At 35.5% G+C, this 20,821-nt stretch overlaps 1 pseudogene; it reads right to left on the reverse strand.

Annotated features, from left to right (window-relative positions):
• Window positions 1-8,615: 8,615 nt before the first annotated feature.
• LOC121492426 lies at window positions 8,616-10,387 on the reverse strand (annotated as a pseudogene).
• Window positions 10,388-20,821: the final 10,434 nt, after the last annotated feature.

Consider the following 20,821-nt stretch of genomic DNA (forward strand, 5'->3'; position numbering starts at 1 on the left):
AAAATAACACCAGAGATGCCTGGGTGGCTTAGTGGTTGAGCATCTGCCTTTGGCTCAGGTCCTGATCCCAGGGTCCTGGGATCATGTCCTGCATCAGGCTCTCTGCAGGGAGCCTGCTTCTCCCTCTGCCTATGTCTCCACCTCTTTCTCTGTCTCTCATAAATAAATAAATAAAATCTTAAAAAAAAATAACACCAGTATCTGGAAACCCTCTGAAATCCTCTAAAACACAGGGGAAAATAAGGATTATCTGATTCTTATCAATCAAGTTAATATTTGCCTAACAAATGAAATATGATTGGGGATTTAAGAGAATCCAATGTAATGGACTCATTTAGAGATAACTTTCAATTTTATGAAAGTGATTAAGAAAAAATAATACGGTGCTAATTAAAGTTGAAGTAATTAAAGATAGAAAATGGAAAGAATGTATACTATAAGTTAATTTTAATGATTAAGGATAATTTAACATGCTTTTATTAATTGTGATGTTTATTATGCCTGGTTGAACAGAGAGAATTTTTTCCATGTTTCTCACTTGATTTCTGTGTCTTGAAATATCTTAATCTTCTTACTTCTTTAAAAACCAGTGAGCCTTTCTGGCTAAATTTATAAAAATGAAACAGAATGATTTTGTTAATCTTGCCAGCTACCTCTTTTGTTCAAATGCCAGCAGTCTAGGAAGCAGCCCGTCTCAAATGACTGATACATTTGATTTTTTGCTGATTAATTCTCCAGAGCACCTTGCATCTGTCCAGAGAGGGGACTGGAAATCTTCAGAGAGCCATCTAAGCACTATGATTGGAGGTCAGCTTTATATGTTATTGCCTCTGTTTGAAATCATATCAATTTCAGTCTTCAAACTGTGCGCATCTGAAATTTAGTATCGACTTTTATTTTGTTGATATGTGTGATTTGATTTTATGGGGTGAAATACATAGTAGGTAAGGTTCTAAATTTTATGATTCAATTTCCTGTGACAAAGTTAATAACCTGATGGGAAAGTAAGGTAGAAGTCTCAGCCAAATGCTGGACAGTGGTCTTCATCATGAAACAAATGGGAAAATATATTAATTGTGCCTGCAAAGGGGACCTGAAGAATATTGTCTCAAGATGCTTGGCCTCCAAGCTGCTTTGAAATGTATACGAAGGCACACTGTCGCTCACATCCTGACCTTGAAGTGCAACTGTGGATCCCAGGACTAGAGAATGGGAGTTTCCCATCTTAATTATTGCCTTGGCTGCATCTACAACATTTTGATTTGCTATATTTTCATCATAATTGAGTTCAGAATATTTTCTTCCCCTTGTGATTGACTTTTTATTTCACTCATAGGTTAGTTAGAAATATTATGATTCATTTCCACAAATATTTTCTAGTTTTTTTTTGCCTTATTGAGCCCTGACTTAATTCGACAGTATTCACAAAACATGATTCATGGCCCAGAACATTTTGATAAATGTTTTAAGTACACTTGAAAAAGATATATTTTTCTGCATGTGTTGGATGTAATCTCAATTAGGTCAAATTGGTTAATTATAATGTTTAAATGTCTTCTTTTTCTATGTGTTACCAAGACAAACGGTCAAAAATCTCCCACTTACATTGTGGATTTACTGAGCTCTTATTTTTGGTTTGTCACTTTTGAGTTTATATATTTTAAAAGCTGTATTATTAAGCTTATATAAATTTATTAATGTTATATATTCCTGTTGTTACCTATCACTACAAAATGTCCCTCTTTATCTCTCCTGTTACTTTTACCTTTAAATTTAAAATATAATAATATATAATATATTAGCACAGCCAAACCAGCTTTGTTTTTGCTTACATAGCATGTTTACATAGCATATATGTCTCTGTGTGTATATATGTGTATATATGTGCATTGGGCTATAAAATCTTGTTCATTTTGTTCCATTTGCAGTATCTTTTACTTGGCCTTTTATTTCCCCTCTCTTGATATTTTTGCATTAATTGAATGTTTTATTTTTATTTTTATTTTTTATTATTTTTTTAAGATTTATTTTTATTTTATTTATGACACAGAGAGAGACACAGAGAGAGAGAGGCAGAGACACAGGCAGAGGGAGAAGCAGGCTCCATGCAGGGAGCCCGATGTGGGACTCGATCCCAGGTCTCCAGGATCAGGCCCTGGGCTGAAGGTGGCGCTAAACCGCTGAGCCACCTGGGCTGCCCTAATTGAATGTTTTAATATTTCATTGTATTTCTTCTGTTATCTGACTTACCATGACTTTGTCATTCTTTTACTGGTTACTTAAGAAATTACAAAAGGCATCCATAACTTATTACCATGTACCTTAAATCAGACAAGGTCCAGTATAATGTAAAACATTTGTTTTAACTCTACTTAAACTCCTCTGGCTGATTTTCTTCTATTATACATTTTACTGTCAGATATGTTATCCACACTGCAGTGATTTGTTAACATTATTGCTTTAAACAATTGGTAATCTTTCATATTTACTTTTTCTACATTTGCTTTTAACTTCCTTTTTTAAAAAAGATTTATTTGTGGGATGCCTGGATGGCTCAGAGGTTAAGTGTCTGCCTTTGGCTCAGGGCATGATCCCTGAGGCCTGGGATTAAGTTCCACATTGGGCTTCATGCATGGAGACTACTTCTGCCTATGTGTCTGCCTCTCTCTGTGAGTCTCTCATGAATAAATAAATAAAATATTTTAAAAAGACTTATTTGTTTTTATTTGGTGGGGGGAGAGTGTGAGACAGAGACCACATGAGCAGAGAGAGAGAGAGAGAGAGAGAGAGCACATGAGCAGAGGGAAAGGGAGAGGGAGAGAAGCAGACTCCCCGCTGAGCATGGAGCCCAGGGTGGGGCTCGAGGTGTGGTTCTATCTCATGACGCTGAGGTCTGACCTGAGAGCCCAAATCCAGAGTCAGACACCCACCTGACTGCATCACCCAGGTGCCCCTGCTTTTTACTTCTTATGCATTACTTCCATTATTCTATCTGGGATCACTTTCCTCCACCCTACTGAGTTTGTTTTCAAGAACTGAAACAATGCAAGGATTGTTAGTTGTGGTCACCTCTGCAAAAGAAACAGGAGAGCTAAATTTTCACTTCTTTATATCTTTCTCAGAAAAGAGTGGCTTTACAGGTAGTTTTTGCTTTTGTCTGATATTTTCAGGTAAAATTATGACCTCTAAAGCCCAAAATATACAAAATTTGAATATATGTGGTATACCAAAATTGCAATAAATATTAGTGTAATTTCTATTAATATTATAAACGTTTTTTTTTCTACCTGATTACACAAGTGGCAATCTATTCACAGAGATGACAAACGTTACAAAAATGAGGAATAATTAAATTGGCCAATAGGAAGACATACCTCTTTTGTTCCCATTAGAAAAATAAAAATAATTTAAGTAACTGTTAACAATCTCCATATTTGAGCACAGTTGAATGAGACAGTTCCATACATGACATATTTTTAGAAGTTAGACAGGAAAGAGTATAGATCCTCCATCAGACCCCATATATTTAATAATCTTCTGGGAACTGCTTCAGACTGTGTGATTATAGAAATGTCAACACCATTCTCTTGAGAATGTGTCATAAGTGTACTACAGAATAACTTCTTTTTATTTTTCCTCATCTAAGATAAAGACCCTGAGTCCTAAAGGAATAAGCGTTCTTTGCCAAGGCCCAGTTTACTCAACAAGTAGCAGCCAAAACTGAACACATTTCATTTTATTTTGATCTTAAGTGCCTGCATTTCATAGTCTTTCCACCTGGAAGTCTCTCAAGTAGCTTGACCTCAAGAGACTGAAGGCAAATTACCTTCTGCATCTTACCACATTTTCATCTTATCTTGAGCTTTCTATGTTAGGAAAGCATTACGAGCCACAAATTTTCCAAGCCAGAAACCCTGGAGTCATCCTAGACAGTCCTTATTCTTATTCCAACAGATCATCAATAGTGAAAGGGAATATAAAGGAAGGGAGAAGAAATGTTGGGAAATATCAGGAAGGGAGACAGAACATAAAGACTCCTAACTCGGGGAAACGAACTAGGGGTGGTGGAAGGGGAGGAGGGCGGGTGTTGGAGGGGAATGGGTGACGGGCACTGAGGCGGACACTTGACGGGATGAGCACTGGGTGTTTTTCTGTATGTTGGTAAATTGAACACCCAAAAAAAAGTATTGTTTATTCATAAATATCCCTTGCATCTATCCTCTTGTTTTTATCATGTTATTGTGACATTGAGCATTGCTTTGAGGGCAAAAAAATATCTCACAATCTTACTTATTAGTTCTGCTACAAATGGAAAAGCTGTAGCTTTTGCAACCTGTTCTCTAATTGCAAATCCTTTTGTTTTTTCCTAATTGATCCTGTTTTCAAATCTCCATAGGGGCTATTTCAAATTTTCACCAGTTCTTGACTGCTTTCTTTCAATTTACATCTCTATTATCACAGGAAAGAGGTAGGCCTAAATCAGGTAGTTTATCTGGAAACAGACACAAACGTTTTAATTATACGGTGCAAGATGTTATGTGGTAAAAGATCTGAATGCAGAACTATCTTATCCCTCAAGAATTTAAAGATTGAAAATCAGTAGTTTGGAGAAAATACAGCATGCCTGCTAAATGTTATGTTTGCTTAATTAAATTAAGCCATTAGACCTTATTATTCAGAAAACTCAAAAACAGTTTAATGAAGTACTAATGTTTGAGCTTAAAATTTTAATATAAAAGCAAAGGGTCCTTTAAAAAGCAATAATTCCTGTTTAAGTATTAAAGAAAAAAGTCATTAAGAGTATGAAATTACTCTTGCTTCTGCTTTCATGCTGAACTCATCATGAAAATAAGGCTTAGTCAATGACTTTGAAAAGAAAGGCTTAGAACTTCCACAAAGACTGCAAAACCACTTTGATTTTGAGCTATGAAAATGGAGTCATTTCTTAGCCAGTAAGTACAACCGATTAATGATGATGGCCTCTTCAGATTAAAGTATTGACTCTAACATGTCACCAATGGCCCCTGCAATTATAGCATTAACACTGACATTGAAGATATTTTTGGTACTTTACAAATGACATGCAACGATGGCACTATGTCTCACTGTTTCTCATTACAATGGTTCTGACACTTGGCATGCATTACAGCCATTTAACACTAGAGTCCTGAAGCTTAAATTTAGAATTGTAAGCACTGAAAAATCTTTTTCCCGGTGAGACATTTGGTTCATAACTGGCTGCAGAATTGAGTTTAAGGATTTTAGAAGAATGGAATATAATCCAGTTAAAATAAGAAATTCCACTTTTGCACTGGCATGGAATGTGAAATCTATATAAATGTGAAACAAGTAAAAAAAAATAAATGTGAAACAAGTACACCAAACATCCTGTCACATCCGCTTTTGAGCTGAAAGAATATGACTATATTATTACTATAATTATAGAGACTTGGCAATTATTCCAGGTTTCAGCTTAGAAATATAGTCTGCAAATTTTAGGTAAACTCTAATCTTCAGGGGGAAATTTTAATTTGCCATTTTATGTCCATTGTAAGGCATATCCCAATATCAACTCTTAATTTTCAAAGGTCTATGTAAACAATTGTCAAGAGAGTGCTATTAAGTGAGGTTATGCTAGGTATTACAGTGAGGGGCAAGGGCAGGACAATTTAAAACACATGTGCCTTCATAAACTTCCCCAATGCTTATTGTTTCTGTGAAGGGTTTTCTGGTTCAAGGGTTACATGCATCTCGGATGTATATATCCAAGGAAGCCACAGTTAGCCCTGGGCACTTCTCTTTGAGGACTACTATACTAAAAGTCTCTGAATGGCCAGTCATAGCCTCTGGAGGTATCTCTTCTTTCTACCTTTGCTTTCCATACCAGGTAGGACCGTGTTTCCTGCACCTTCCTCCCTTTTCAAGTCATCTACTGTACTCTTGATGCACCAGAGCCTTTCTCTCAGAGACTATCCTGGTCCAGGGCTTCTTTTCGCACATCCATGTCAGTTACGGTGCGATAGGCAGAATAATGGTCCCTAAAGTCATCTAATTCCTAATCCCCAGAATGTGTGTATATGTTATGTTATATGGCAAAAAAACCTTTGAGGATGTGATTAAAATTAAAACTTTGAGATGGGGAGATTGTTCTGGATTATCTGACTAGGCTCAATTTAATCAGGTACATCGATAGAAAATAAAAAAAATAAAAAGAGTGAGTCAGATAGGTGTGAGAGCAGATGGAGAGATCTGAAAGAGTGAGAGGGACTCAGCTTACTGTTATTGCTGGCTTTGAAGGCAGAGTGAGGGGGCTTCACCCAAGGAATGTGGCTGGCTTTTAGGAGCTACAATGGATCTCAGCTGACATCCATGAAGGAAATGGGCTCCAAAATTACAAATGCAAGGAATGAGTTCTTCCAACAACCTAAACAATTCAGGAAATGGATTCTTCCTGAGAGCTTCTAGAAAGAAATGAGCCCTGCTCCCTCTGATTTTAGCCCAGTGAGACCCATGTTGGGCTTCTAACCTATAGACTTTAAGATAATAAATTTATGTTAAGGCACTACATACGTAACAATGTGCTATAACAACAAAAAACTAATACAGGAGTTCCCCATACTGTTCCATTTATAGGTATGTAAAAAAAGTAATAACTAGGACTTCTGGGGAAGATGGTGGAGTAGGAGGATCCTGGGCTCACCTAGGCCCATGGGCATAATTAGATAAAACCTACAATTAGATAACACCCAGCAGAGCATATTTTCCACAGTTAAATGTAGAGAAGAGACCACACAAAAGAAAGTAGGAAGGGCAGAGATGGTCAGGAGCCAAACAGACCTATGGGACACGGGAAGGAGTGACACCATAGGTTTGGAGATAGGGGACAAGTAGATCCCCATGCAGGACACCCCAGGCATGGGGTGGGGAGGGCCACATTGGGAAGATGAATCCCTATAACATTTGGCTTTGAAGACCAGAGGGGCCTAGCTTCATGGGCTTTTATAATCAGTGGGATTTAACACCTAGAACTTTAAAAATCAGTGGACTCAGCTCTGGGAGAACCAGAGGGCAATAGGAAACTGAGTCCCCATTCTGGAAGAGACAGCACAATGAACAGCCCACCTGAGATACAGCATAGATGCAGCAGTTTGAAAAACACCTAGGATGTACAAGAAGATTAATTTACTAATCTTCCTGTGTGGGATGGAAAGGCTGTGTTCTTTGAGTGACATTTCTAAGAATGGAAGAGCTGGTGGGCACCATTTCCCATCCTGCCCCATAGTCTAGATACATGGATACCTGCAGAAACCAGCACAGTGCCAACACTCTGCACTGAGCTTGCTAACAGTGTCCAGGCCTGGTACTTTTGTGAATCTGCCTGCTCCAACACAATTGGCCTTGGAAGAAGTTTTCCCAGGTATTTGCCACAGTGGACCTATGAGGAACTTGTTGGCCCTTTGTGCTAGACCCCAGTGACTTCCTGAGAACATACCCTTCAATACACCTCTGGCAAGAGTCCAACCAAAATGGTGCCATAAGTAAGTTAGCTATGGCAAGAGACAACACCATTCCAAAGTGACTCCTGTCCTGGGGAGAGGAGAAGATAACCTTAGGCATCTGAACTGGGTCTCACTACAGCCCCAGCAGTGGGCTGGAGGCAGATAGCCTGCCTGACTGCAGCACCACCCACAAATGAAAGCTTCTCAGGGAACAACAAAGGGAGAGTGCCCCCCTTCAGCTCTGCTAAATGCCTGATCTCACTAAACTCAAGAGAGCTCCAGACTCACCCACTAAAAACACAGAATCCAAACCCTGCCCACAACAAGCAAAGAGAACCATTGCAGACAACTGAACTGAAGGTAAATGTGACTCAACCACAATAGTAGGGCACATACAACATACTTAGGAGACACCCCTAAAGCATCAGGTCTGGTGGACAGAGGACATTACACTACAGGGCACCATAAGACCTCTTCATAAGGCCATTATTTTACTAAAATGTATATTACATTCATTGATATTTGGGTATTAAACCAGACTTGGATTCCTAGGATAAATTCTACTGGGTCAGGTTTATAACCTTTTTATATTTTGCTAGTTAGATTTAGTTTTCTAGTACTCTGAGGATTTTTCATATACATATCTTACAAAATTTTGGGGAAGCCTGGTGGCTCAGCAGTTGAGCGTCTGCCTTCGGCCCAGGGTGTGATCCTAGAGTCCCGGAATCGAGTCTCACATCGGGCTCCCTGCATGGAGCCTGCTTCTCTCTCTGCCTATGTCTCTGCCTCTCTCTATGTGTGTCTCTGATAAATAAATACAATCTTTAAAAAAAAAGTCACAAGAATTTTTAGTTTCCTTTTGTGTTTATCTGTTTTGACATCAGGGTATAGTGGCCTCATAGATTGAGTTGAAAAATGTACATTTTCATCTACTTTTTTTCTTTCTTAAAGCCTTTACTTTGAAACATAATGAAAAATCTTACAGGTATGCATGAAAAAGTAAGAGATGATTACAGTAAAAGTTAAGATAATCTAACTATAAAGCTTTAATGCCTGTCAGCTAGTGGAAGCTAAAGTTCTGAGCATGACATGTTGCAGGACTGAAAGGAATGGTAATTAATATTCCTCTCCTTCTTCAGTCTCCCCTTCAACAGAATCCATGCCAAACTCCTCATAATCCTCCTCAAGGGCTGCCATGTCCTCCTGGGCCACACAAAACTCTCCTTCCATGCCCTTACCCACATATCAGTGAACAAAGTTATGCTTGGGATACACCAGGTCAAATGTGTGATTCAGGCTATCCCAGGCCTTATTCAATGGCTGTGCTGTTGCATGGAGCTTGTGTACTGTGGCCAGGTCTCGACCAAGTACCAGGCGGAGGCTGGTAATTAACACCAACTTTAAAGCCAGTGGGGCACTAGTCCACAAACTGAATGCTGCACTTGGTCTTAATGGTGGCAATGGTGTCACTGACATCTTTGGGAACCATGTTGTCATGGTACAACAGGCATCAAGCCATGTATTTACTATGGCGAGGGTGACATTTCATCATCTATTTGGCTGACTCAAGGAATGTATTGGTGATCTCTGCTACAGAAAGCTGATCATGAGGTTTTTTTTTTTTTTTTTTTTTTTTTTTTTTTTTTTTCAGAAGTCAAAGATTTTTATTGTTCTACCGACACTTCTGAAAAGGGATCTAATTGAGAAAATAACAAAGCATTTAAGAGTTTCATCTCCAGAGAGCACCTAAGTCTGACAGGAGGTGTCGAAACCTCCTCTTCCAGGCTCAGGGCTGAGAACGGTTAGCATATCGAATGATCAGTAAAAACATGCAAAAGTGAGAAGGAAAAGGAAAAAAAGGCTGCATTCCCCCAAAGCCGAGGGGGACGGAATTTCAGAACGAGGGGGAGGCAGGGTGTACAAGTACCAGGTGGCTCTCCCTTCCCCCCACATTATCTTCCAAAACAGCTCCAAGCTCGGAGAAGGCAACGAGCCCACCCCTCGTCTCTGCTCAGCGCTCCCATCCTGTACCTGTGGCCAGGGCCGCGGGACCCTGTCCTTGTGCTCCCGGGGGCATATGTGGCCAGGGGAAGTGGACGTGGGGATAGGGGACCAGATTGGTCTGAAATTCTGACCAATCAACATTGGTCAGATCAAAGATCAACATTCAGAGCTCCATCAAATCTGAGGAAAGCTATGATAAAGGACAGTTTGATCTATCAACCTACTTAGGTAGGGTGTTCAAGATTGAGGTTTCTATGACAGATGTCTGAATGGCCTCAATGTCTACCATAAGGCACAGAATGCTCCAGAATGATGTGGTTAGAGAGGATGGAATTGCAAGGCTCAACTAGAACTGTGGAAACCTGCGAGGCTGGGTAAATGGTGAACTCCAGAATGGACTTCTTGCCAGAGTTGGCAGACAGGCATTCCATTAGCAGGGAGGTGAATCCAGAACCAGTTCCTCCTCCAAAGCCATGGAAAACCAAGAATCTTTATATAGACCTGTGGACTGGTTTTTTAAGTTGGTCCAAGACAAGGTCAATAATCTCTCTGCCAATGGTGTAGTCCTCTAGGGCACAGTTATTGACAGCATCTTCTTTGCCTGTGATGAGCTGCTCAGGATGGAAGAACTGGCAGTAGGTGTTACTGTGAACTTCATCATTGACCATTGGTTCCAAGTCTACAAACACTGCCTTGGACGCATGCTTGCCAGTACCTGTCTCACTGAAGAAGGTGATGAAGGAGTCATCTCCTGCTCCAATGGTCTTGTCACTTGGCATCTGGCTATTGGGTTAGATGCCCTGTCTCAGGCAATAGATCTCCCAGTAGGCATTGCCAATTTGGACACCAGCCTGGCCAATGGAGATGGAGATACACTCATGCATGTTGGATATGGATTAGCAGGTACAAGCTACAGGTCCCATTTATGGTCCTCAAACAAGTTAAGAGTCGAGCTAAGTAATACAGTTCCTCTTCATCTATTTTGTTTTGTTTTGGAGGAGTCTGTTAAGATTACACTTAGTTTTTCAAATTTTTTGTAGAATTCACTATTAAGGTCATCTGTACTTATATTTTTCTTTGTGGGAAGTCCTTAACAAATACCAATAAATTATTTTTTCCTTTCTGTTTCGATTGTATAATTTCTATTGATATATTTTAATTTTTTTCTTCTGCTATCTCAAATATGTTGTTGATTTCTTTAGTAATTTTTTTTTTTTATTTTGGGTATAAAATTCTAGGAATTCTGGAATTTCAGTCTAAAATTTTTATTTGGTAATTATTTAATAATTTCTATCTGCTTATTAATGTTCTCTATTTTATGAAATATTTTTATCATATTTCATATATTTTCTTTTTGTATGATTGCCTTTAGTTCTTTGAACATATTTAAAATAGCTTCTTAAAATATTTCATGCTAAGCCCATCACCTTGGCCCCTTCAAAAGAAGTTTCTACTGTATTCTTATTTTCCTGTCAATGGGTCACACTTTTCTATTTCTTTCTATGTTACCTAAACTTTGTTGAAAACGGGATCTTTTTAATAATATGTTGTAGTAATTCTGCACACTGATCCCTAATTCCACCCCAAATGTGTATAGAATTGGCACAATGGCCTTATAATCAATTAGGCAATGAATAACAGTTTTGAAGATGTACTTAAGACTGGTTCCATAGTTCTACTCAAGTTATATACTTTAGAGAATCCTAAAATCATCTGTACAAAGAACTATTCACAAAAATGTTCATTATATCAATATTTGCTGGAGAGAGAAGAGGGAAGGGAAAAATTAATTTAAATGTCTATGAGCTAGAGGATGGATAAATGAATTTGAATATTTTTTTGCTGCTGGATTCTATCCACAAAATAAATTGTAAATATTGGTTGTGGTGGGGACACAAGATTTTTGTTCTTTTACCATGATTCTCTATTGTGTATAGATATAGAATATTTGGTAATGAATAAGTAAAAGGAGAAAAATATATATTATAACAAAAATAATAAATAAAAAGATAAGTACTTTAGACTGAAGGTAAATGATTCTAGTTAGAAAATATATCTGTTCAAGTGAATGAAGAATTACAAATATGGTAAGGGCAGACTAAAATATAAACACAAAAGAAAACTCAACAATATGATATTAGAGTTTAAATATAAGAAATAGATAAGTAAAAAGTAAAAGATTAGGGAAGAGTTGTAACATGAAAATACTAATCATTACAAAGCTGAAGTGGCTCTATTGATATCAGACAAAAGTATGCTTCAGTTAAAGGAATATTAGCAGACAAGAAAAGGTATTGATTTTGATAGAAATGTGAAATAAGCAAGAAGCAAGAAGACAAGCAAATCTAAATGTGTGCATCTAACAATGAAGTTCAAACTACATTAAAAGACAATAAACTGATGGAGAAAATAAACTGTGAAATTCACATATGTAGTTGGAAATTTCAACCTTCTTTTCTTCATCCTTGACAGAAGAAATATAGAAAATTGTTAAGATATACAAAAATTATTATCAAACATTTTTAACGAATTAATATTAATAAGACATTACATTTAATAATTTCAGAATATATGTTAATTTAAAGTAAAAATGGGATATTACCAAAATAGACAATATCCTGGGCCATAAATTAATTCTTAGTGACCTTGCAAGGATTGAATTCATTCTTATTGTATTCTTTGATGAGATAATATTTAATTATGAACCAATAGCCAAAATATATCTGGAGTATTCCCAGATATTTTGAAATCAAATATCATACTTCTGAATAACTGATGGGTCAAAGAAGAAATCAGAAAAGGTGTTAAATTTGAAAATTGAATGGTGTTATTATGAAATATAACATAATGATGTTTGAGGAATATAACTCAAGCAATAACATAATGAAGTTTGAGGAATATAACTCAAGCAATAAGATAAAGTTTTAGTATTTTTATGACAAAAGAAGAATGGTTAAAATCAATGATTTAAACTACCAAATTAAGATGCTAGTTAAAAGAACGGACTAAAGCTAAATTCAAAGGTAGGAAATTAGGAACAGAGAATGAACATCAACACAATAACAAATTAACAAATGATAGATAAAAATTATTGGAAAACACTTGTGTCCTTGAAAAGTAGAAATAAAGCCATGAACCCCTAGGTAGACTAATGATGAAGAAAAGAGGAAACAGTAAGCAATAACATCCTGAATGAATGAGGCAACATTACAGACCCTAGAGAAAAAGAAGAGTAAGAATAATGGAGGATAAGGATGAGGGTAATAACATATTTAATGTTAGCGATCTTAAGTTAAAACCAACTTATCAAAACAAACAATATTCTGCAGAAAATCTGAATTATCTGCATTATGAAAGGAGGTATGCTCATAATTAAAAACTTTCCCCACATATTTCCACCCAAAGTCATAAGAGTAATTTGTATCAGTCTTGTCTTTCTGTAATGACCAACTTGAAAATTTGACAAAAATAAGAAACAGCTATTTTCACACTTGTTTTAAAAATCAATGCATGACTGTGATCCATGAGAAAATAGTCAATCAAAGTGAGGGGACATCACTGTTGACCTTTGAATCCTTAGACATTAAATAGATAATTGGGGAATATTATGAACAATTTATCAAGTAAACTGTAAAACTTAGGTAAAATTTGAAATTTCTTATAAGACATAAATAACATCATATCTGATGAAAGATTGACTTCTAACTTCTAAAATCAAGAAAACCGGGAATCAGGAAAATGTTAAAAAAAAATCTCCCATTACTTTTATTCAATACTATATTGAAATTTCTATTCAATGCAAGAAGGCAAACAGTATAAGTAAAAGGCATACAGATTAGAAATCAAGAAATAGACCATCCTTATTTGCAAACATGCTTCTTTACATAACTAATTCTAACATTTATGTAAAAGTGTAAAGATCCCAGGGCATCCAAGACAATTTTAAACAAAGAACAAAATGGAAGGGTGTATACTATTTTATTTCCAGAAACACTGTTATGATACAGAATTAAACAGTGTATCATATGGGTATAAGCATAGAAAGAAAAATCAATGTCATAGAATAGAATCCATAAATGGATACACATGTAAGTGATCAATTGGTTTAATGAAGGTGCCAACATAATTCAATTTAAGAAGACTGTATTTTCCAGTATTTCACAGTATTTCTACTGTGCTAGAACACCTGGATATGTCTATAAAAACAAAAATGAACTTTAGCTCCTACCCCATAAAATAAGACAAATTAACTCAAAATGGACCATAGGCCTAAATAAAAACCTAAAACTATAAAATTCTTGAAGAAAAAACATAAATGAAGTTCTGAACAGAATGTCAGCCAAGATTTCTTAGTACAAAACCCCCCAAAAACTGTAAACAAAACAAAACAAAACAAAACAAAACAAAACAGTAAGTTGAATTTCATTTAAAAATCCACTTCAAAAAAGGCAACGTTAAAAGTGAAAAAGAAAGCCAAATGACAGAGTATTTTCACATTAATTAATAATGCAAAGGGCTTATTATCAAAATGTATAAAAACCTCTTATTAAAATTAGAAGATAAATAACCAAACAAAAATGGGCAAAAGATATTCAATGCCTTTAGTTATCAATAAAATTCAAAATAAAACAGAACAATATGTTATGGCAAACACAGCTGAAAAGTTAAAATTAAAAAAAATTGACAATAACAAGTATTGGTGAGATATGGAGCAAATGGAATTCTCATACTTTTCTGAGAAATACAAAATTGTATGGTCACTTTTAACATTGATTTCCAATTTTTTACAACATCAAAATATACTTGTCATACAATCCTACTTCAGGTATTTTACTAAAAGAAATGAAAACATACAACTCTGCAGTAACTACTCATGTTCATATAAATTTGTTCATAGGAGATACAAACTAGAGATGGCCCATATGCCAATCAACAGGTGAATGGACTGATTGTGTATATTTATTCAACGAAATATAACACAGCAAGCATTAAAAAAGAATATGCTACAGTATCAGAAACAAAATGAATGAATCTCAGAAATCATTGTGCAGAGTGAATGAAGGCAAAAACAATAAAGTGTATATGGTATGATTCTACTTATAGAAGAGACAAAAATAACCTGCAGTGATATAAATAAGATCAGCGGTTGCTTGATTGAAGAATTAGGTTGTTTATGTAATTTATGTTATTTTGAAAAATTCATCTGGATCTAAACATTTTACTTGATTGTGCTTTACTGTGGCAAATTATACCTAAGTAAATGGATTTAGAAAATAATACATGCCATGGACAAAATATATTAAAATAGAACAAAAGCAAAATCTAATGAAAAGTAGGTCTTTCTCCAACCTACAGACAAACATCATACATGGTTCAGGGTGTATGTCCCCAGAAATATATCATATATATGTAAGCTCATAAGTGCATAATTGCATTTTTTAACATCAAAGGAATATTTTATACCTTAAAAGGAACACTCACAGATGTTTGCTTTTTATACCAAATTTAATGAAATTGTAAATTAAAAGAAAAACTAATTTATTTCACTACATAAACATAAAGGACAATAATAACATTGTATTAAGTCTGGTTTCTTCAGTATCTCCATTATTTAATAAATTCCAATACTTTGAATATAAGAGAAGGTCAATACATAATTGTAAAATTAATACAGCATTCAGGGTCTCCTCAATCTCACTACCAATGATATTGGGGAATATATTTTGGAAAAGAAGCATATGAAATGTAATTATCAGAGTTTAAGAGGGAGTTGTGTCTTAAATTTGTGAAGCAAATCAGGATTTTAAAAATCACTTTGCTCTACCAAATTTTTATAGCCTAGGCACCTGATTTATAAGAGTTATTTTTCCTTTAAAAATCAGTAAGTGGAGTGCTGTAATTTTTACTACAGATTTATGTCATGATGAAAAGTTGATCTATTCTTGGAAGATTAAACATAAACTACACAATTTTGATAAATGGTTAGTAATGAACAGATTTCATCTTGCTCTTTCCCAAAATGATTTTTTAGCACTAAACCTTGTTATATTCATATACATATATAACTAAAGGAGGGATTTAATGATGAACATACATTGAAGAATAAAATTAGTTGTCTATTCAAAGAGAAAAGCTTTGAAATGAATAAGAGTACAAATTACATTTCATGAATATGGGAAGTCTGAGATATTTTACCTGATGATTTGCTAGATTGTGAAAATAAACTCTTTTGTTATGTATCTCAAGAATTTTCTTATTTCCTTTGTGTATTCATACTTTTTAAGTAAAAAATCATTCACATTCTTTAGGATTGATGTAAATTCATAATTTAAAATAACATTTACCTAGAACTGGCAAAGTAAATAAAATCTGATTAGACATCTGGTAAACCTGATAAATTCTCAACTTTTTTTTCTCTGATTTTATCAGACAAAACTGATAAAATCTCACATATTTCTCTCTTTTTTTCCAGTGAATTTTAAAGAGGAATAATTTAAGATCTATATTTATTAGATTATTTTCTAGGGTCACAAAATGGAAGTAGGTATTTCTAGTCTATCAAAGTTATCTAAATTATATAATAACTTGCTTCCAATATTGTATTGTCTTCTTTTGTGTTAATCTACATTTGGGACTTTGAAAGCATCAAGGCATTAATATCACCTTATGAAAAAATCAAATTGACTTTATATGAAAAATGTCTAGATTTGGCAGTCTCTGTTGGACATCTTCAATCATTATTTTGGAGTATATTATTGGTTGTACTTTGAAATGACAGTTGAACTTACTATGTTTTTTTTTTTTTTTTTTTTAAATGGTATTCTAAAGCTATTTTTTTTTTAAGATTTTATTTATTTATTCATGATAGACATAGAGAGAGAGAGAGGCAGAGACACAGGCAGAGGGAGAAGCAGGCTCCATGCACCGGGAGCCCGACGTGGGATTCGATCCCTCCCGGGACTCCAGGATCGTGCCCTGGGCCAAAGGCAGGCGCTAAACCGCCGAGCCACCCAGGGATCCCGAACTTACTATGTTTTAAACAGAAGCAGATGCCAACTGTTATAAGGACAAAGAATGGCCTACACAACTTGAATGGAACCTATTGGGGAACCTTGGAAATTGTGGAGAAAACGTAGGCTGTAGAGCATATATGAAGGATTAATCATAGAGTAGAATACTAGAATAGAATTTAGCCTTCCTACAGAATTGAGACACAGCCCATAAATCTCAATATGAAACTCAGTGGGTGTGACATACAATGTTCTGTATTCCATATCCACCCAGATGTTTTATCTTTTTTTGCATCAAAGGATTGAGAAATAAAATGGAAATTGTATTTTTATTTAAAATGTTTTCATCAATAACATGTTCAGAATGACGGAACTATTTTACAGGATGAAATTAAATTAAGGACATTTTTTATATTCAAGTTTAACTAGTTTCCTTTTAATCTAATCTGCAATAGATTCATATTCATTTTCTAATTAATGATATAACTCTGTGATTGTATATTAACATATGGGGGGAATCACTTTAATTTTTATAGTTTCCATTGGCACATTCAACCACAGTTACAAGATCCTTGTGTTTCAAATATTTTAATGCTTTACCACATACAAGCACTCCTGAATATGGCAGAAAAAAATTTACTTAACTGAACATTTTTAAAACTTGAGCTTGACAAATAATGACTTTACCATCTAAAAGAATCTATTTTAAAATTAGGGAATCAATGAAAAATAATGATGACTGAACAAATATCTTCTCAAAATGATTGTTCTTGATTTATATTAGAATTCAGAAGAAAAGACATTAATTTTATGAACCTAAAGTTTTTTTCACCTAAATAATAGCACGAAGACAACTAAACCTATTCTTTTTCACAATTATTATTTTATCATTGAAAATTACTGGAACTGGATTTTTGACTTTTCTTAGACATGAGCCCAATACACTAGAAAATGTAAATTAATGGTCCTCATGCAATAAGCCCTGAGGACGCTGTATTGCTCTGTTGGCCCTCTACTTGGCATGATATCTAATGGTCTCCTGCTATCTATTGTTTGCACCTTGAAGAAATAAGATTATTTATGCCAGCCTTGCAAATAAGTACACAACAATTTATCAGCACAAATTGTTTTGTCAGCCTGTCTTATCCTATAGTTTTGCCAGTTAATGAACACTAACTTATTTTACCTCAGTAGCCTAACATAAATCACTGCTCATTCTCAACAAATGTCAGCAGCAGTTTTGTCAAAGTTGATAGCAAAACAATCTAAGTGAGTTAAAATAATATTAGCATTTATTATTTTTTTAATGTAGATATTTATACCAATAAAGTTCTACATATTTTTGCCTACATAATATAAACATTGCCTGCAGTTAATCTAGCATATTGATTTTATGTATTTTTCCCTCTTCCTTCCCAAAACTCCATAAAAAATGGCAATACAAAATAAAGAAAAGGCTTATACCAATAAGAAATCAGGGAAAAGAAGAGATAATAGCTTTCTGGAAATACAAAGAGGACACAAAAAATTAGAACAGCTTTGCAAACCACAGAATAGCTCAGAATTAAGCCACCTCTGGGGAGTTGGGATGGGGCTGGGGAGACAACAAATATCAGGCTTCTTCTGGAAATGTATATCCAGAAAGACCCAAATGCCTACTTCCGAAGACAGATTATAGAGGTCACAAGCAGAGGATAGTTTGAATGGTGCATTTGGCCTTTCCAGATATACATTCCTGTAGGGGTTAGACCCCCGCATCTCTTCCCTCATAATGATTACTTTGTACAAACGTGGAATGGAATCATAAAACATTCAATATAAGCAACAATCAGGGCTGAATGTGGAGATGAATTGCAAAACTAAAAAGAGTGAGGTCATGCACATATCTTCATGACAAATAGTAAAACTCTCACTCTCTCATTACATCCTTTTTTTTTTTTTTAGGATTTTATTTATTTATTCATGAGAGACATACAGAGGGAGGCAGAGACACAGGCAGAGGGAGAAGCAGGCTCCCTATGAGAGCCTGAAGCAGGACTCAATCCTGGGACCCTAAATTCATGGCCTGAGCCAAGGGCAGATGCTCAACCACTGAGCCAACCAGGCATCCCTCTATTTTTTTATTTTATTTTATTTTTTATTTTTATTTTTATTTATTTATGATAGTCACACAGAGAGAGAGAGAGAGGCAGAGACACAGGCAGAGGGAGAAGCAGGCTCCATGCACCGGGAGCCCGACGTGGGATTCGATCCCCGGGTCTCCAGGATCGCGCCCTGGGCCAAAGGCAGGCGCCAAACCGCTGCGCCACCCAGGGATCCCCTATTTTTTTTTTTTAATAGCTACTTTCATTTGGGTATTTTCTTACCTGCAGCCAAGCCATCCTGGCTGATAGAGAAAATTTATTAGCAATTGACAGAGTTAGTGTGTGAAAAATATGCTTTAATACAGCTAAATAAAGTACTTTGTCCTTATAGAGAAAAAATGTGATGAGAGTAACAAGTTTTAAATCAAATTTCTATTCCACCAAGTGTATTACTAGACTGAGGAATGAGAAGGAGCAAGGGAGTTCCTCCACAACCTTCTGTTCAAACCTATCTGCTACTGATAGAAATGAGTAGAAATGTCTGGGTCTGGGTGTTATTGATCCCGGGTCCTTCAAAAGCAGTTGTGCAATTCTCACTTTTTTGTAGATGTCCACCTTAATATATTCAATTAAGTTATGTAACAAAATGCTAATAATATTTGTGTAACAAATAATTACCCTTTCTGTCCATTTATTTGCATAAAATTAGAAATGAGTATTTCATTACATAACATACTAGCTTTATCTTCTACCTTAGCTGATTATGATATTCTTTCTGTTTATGTTCATACCAACTACTCTGATGCTTACAAAATTAAAGAACTTTATTTCATGACATAATCCTTGTGATTGGTAACAGTCATTTCCAAACTGCATCCAGTCCCAGAGTTCTACAGAGATGATTAGAGAACTTTTTTAAGGGGCCAGTGTGTGTATGTGTGTGTCTATGCAAGTTTGTGTATGCGTCTATATGTGTATAAATGAATGTATGTATACATGTATATGGATCAGTATATAATTATGAATGTGCATATATCTGTGTATGTTTGTTCATGTGTATGTAAGAGGTGTTACACAGGAGTATAGTTGCAGGACTCCATTTCCAGCTACACTCACAGGAACTGTCATTGGATCTGTTTTGTTTCTAAAACTCCTTGTGAGATTTTTGGGATGCTGAGTGGCTCAGTTAAGCATCTGACTCTTGATGTTGGCTCAGATTGTGATCTAAGGGTCATAGGACCAATCTCGCCTCTGGTTCCAAGTCACACTTGGCAAGGAGTCAGCTTGAGATTCTCTCTCTCCCTCTCCCTCTGCTCCTCCCCCACCTCAAATAAATACATCTTTAAAAAAATAAAGCTCCTTATAAGTTTGTATATGGGAAATCAATATTCAAGAAATAATAAAAATGTAAAAGGAGCTCAGCAAATAGCCAAAAATCACTTAAACCTGCTTTTCTAAAATAATTAGGAACATATGCACTTTAAATCTACGCATAATCTTTCAATTTAATTTTAGCAAATATATCACCCTCTACATTTTTTTTTCCTAAGCAAGATAGCTTTCCATAAATAGCCATATTTCTATCCAGATTTTTTTATTTTTTCTTTTTCCCTGGATCACCTTATGGAAGAATTATAATAAGCAGAAAAATTGGCAAAATTCAAGGATCAGAAAGAAAAAAGAAATGGAACAAGGCTAGGTAATCCATACATTGCACAATAAGTCTCAGAATAATTGATTCTAGTTCAGAAATGATTTGGCCTAAAATATTCTTTCTTGTCTATTGTCTGCATATTTGCATATGCTTTCACAGAAAAATCAAGGCCAAATCACTTCACAGAAATACCTCTACCCACTATATTTTGTCACTTCACTAGTGACTGTGAAGCCTTTGATAAATTAATAGAATTTTACTTTATTTTATTTTTAAAGACTTTATATTTATTCACGCGGGACAGAGAGAGAGAGAGAGAGAGAGAGAGAGAGAAGTAGAGACACAGGCAGAGGGAGAAGCAGGCTCCAGGCAGGGAGCCCCTTGCGGGAGTCGATCCTGGGCCTCCAGGATCACGCCCTGGGCGGAAGGCCACTCTAAACCGCTGAGCACCTGGGCTGCCCAATTAATAGAATTTTAAAATAATTTATATATTTTCTGGAGATTCTTAGAAAGTAGTGAACATTAGTGGAAGTACCTCTATGCATATAGAAATATTAGTGAATATAGGAA

Source organism: Vulpes lagopus, chromosome 6, assembly GCF_018345385.1.
Source record: "Vulpes lagopus strain Blue_001 chromosome 6, ASM1834538v1, whole genome shotgun sequence".
In the NCBI taxonomy this organism is placed as follows: domain Eukaryota; kingdom Metazoa; phylum Chordata; class Mammalia; order Carnivora; family Canidae; genus Vulpes; species Vulpes lagopus.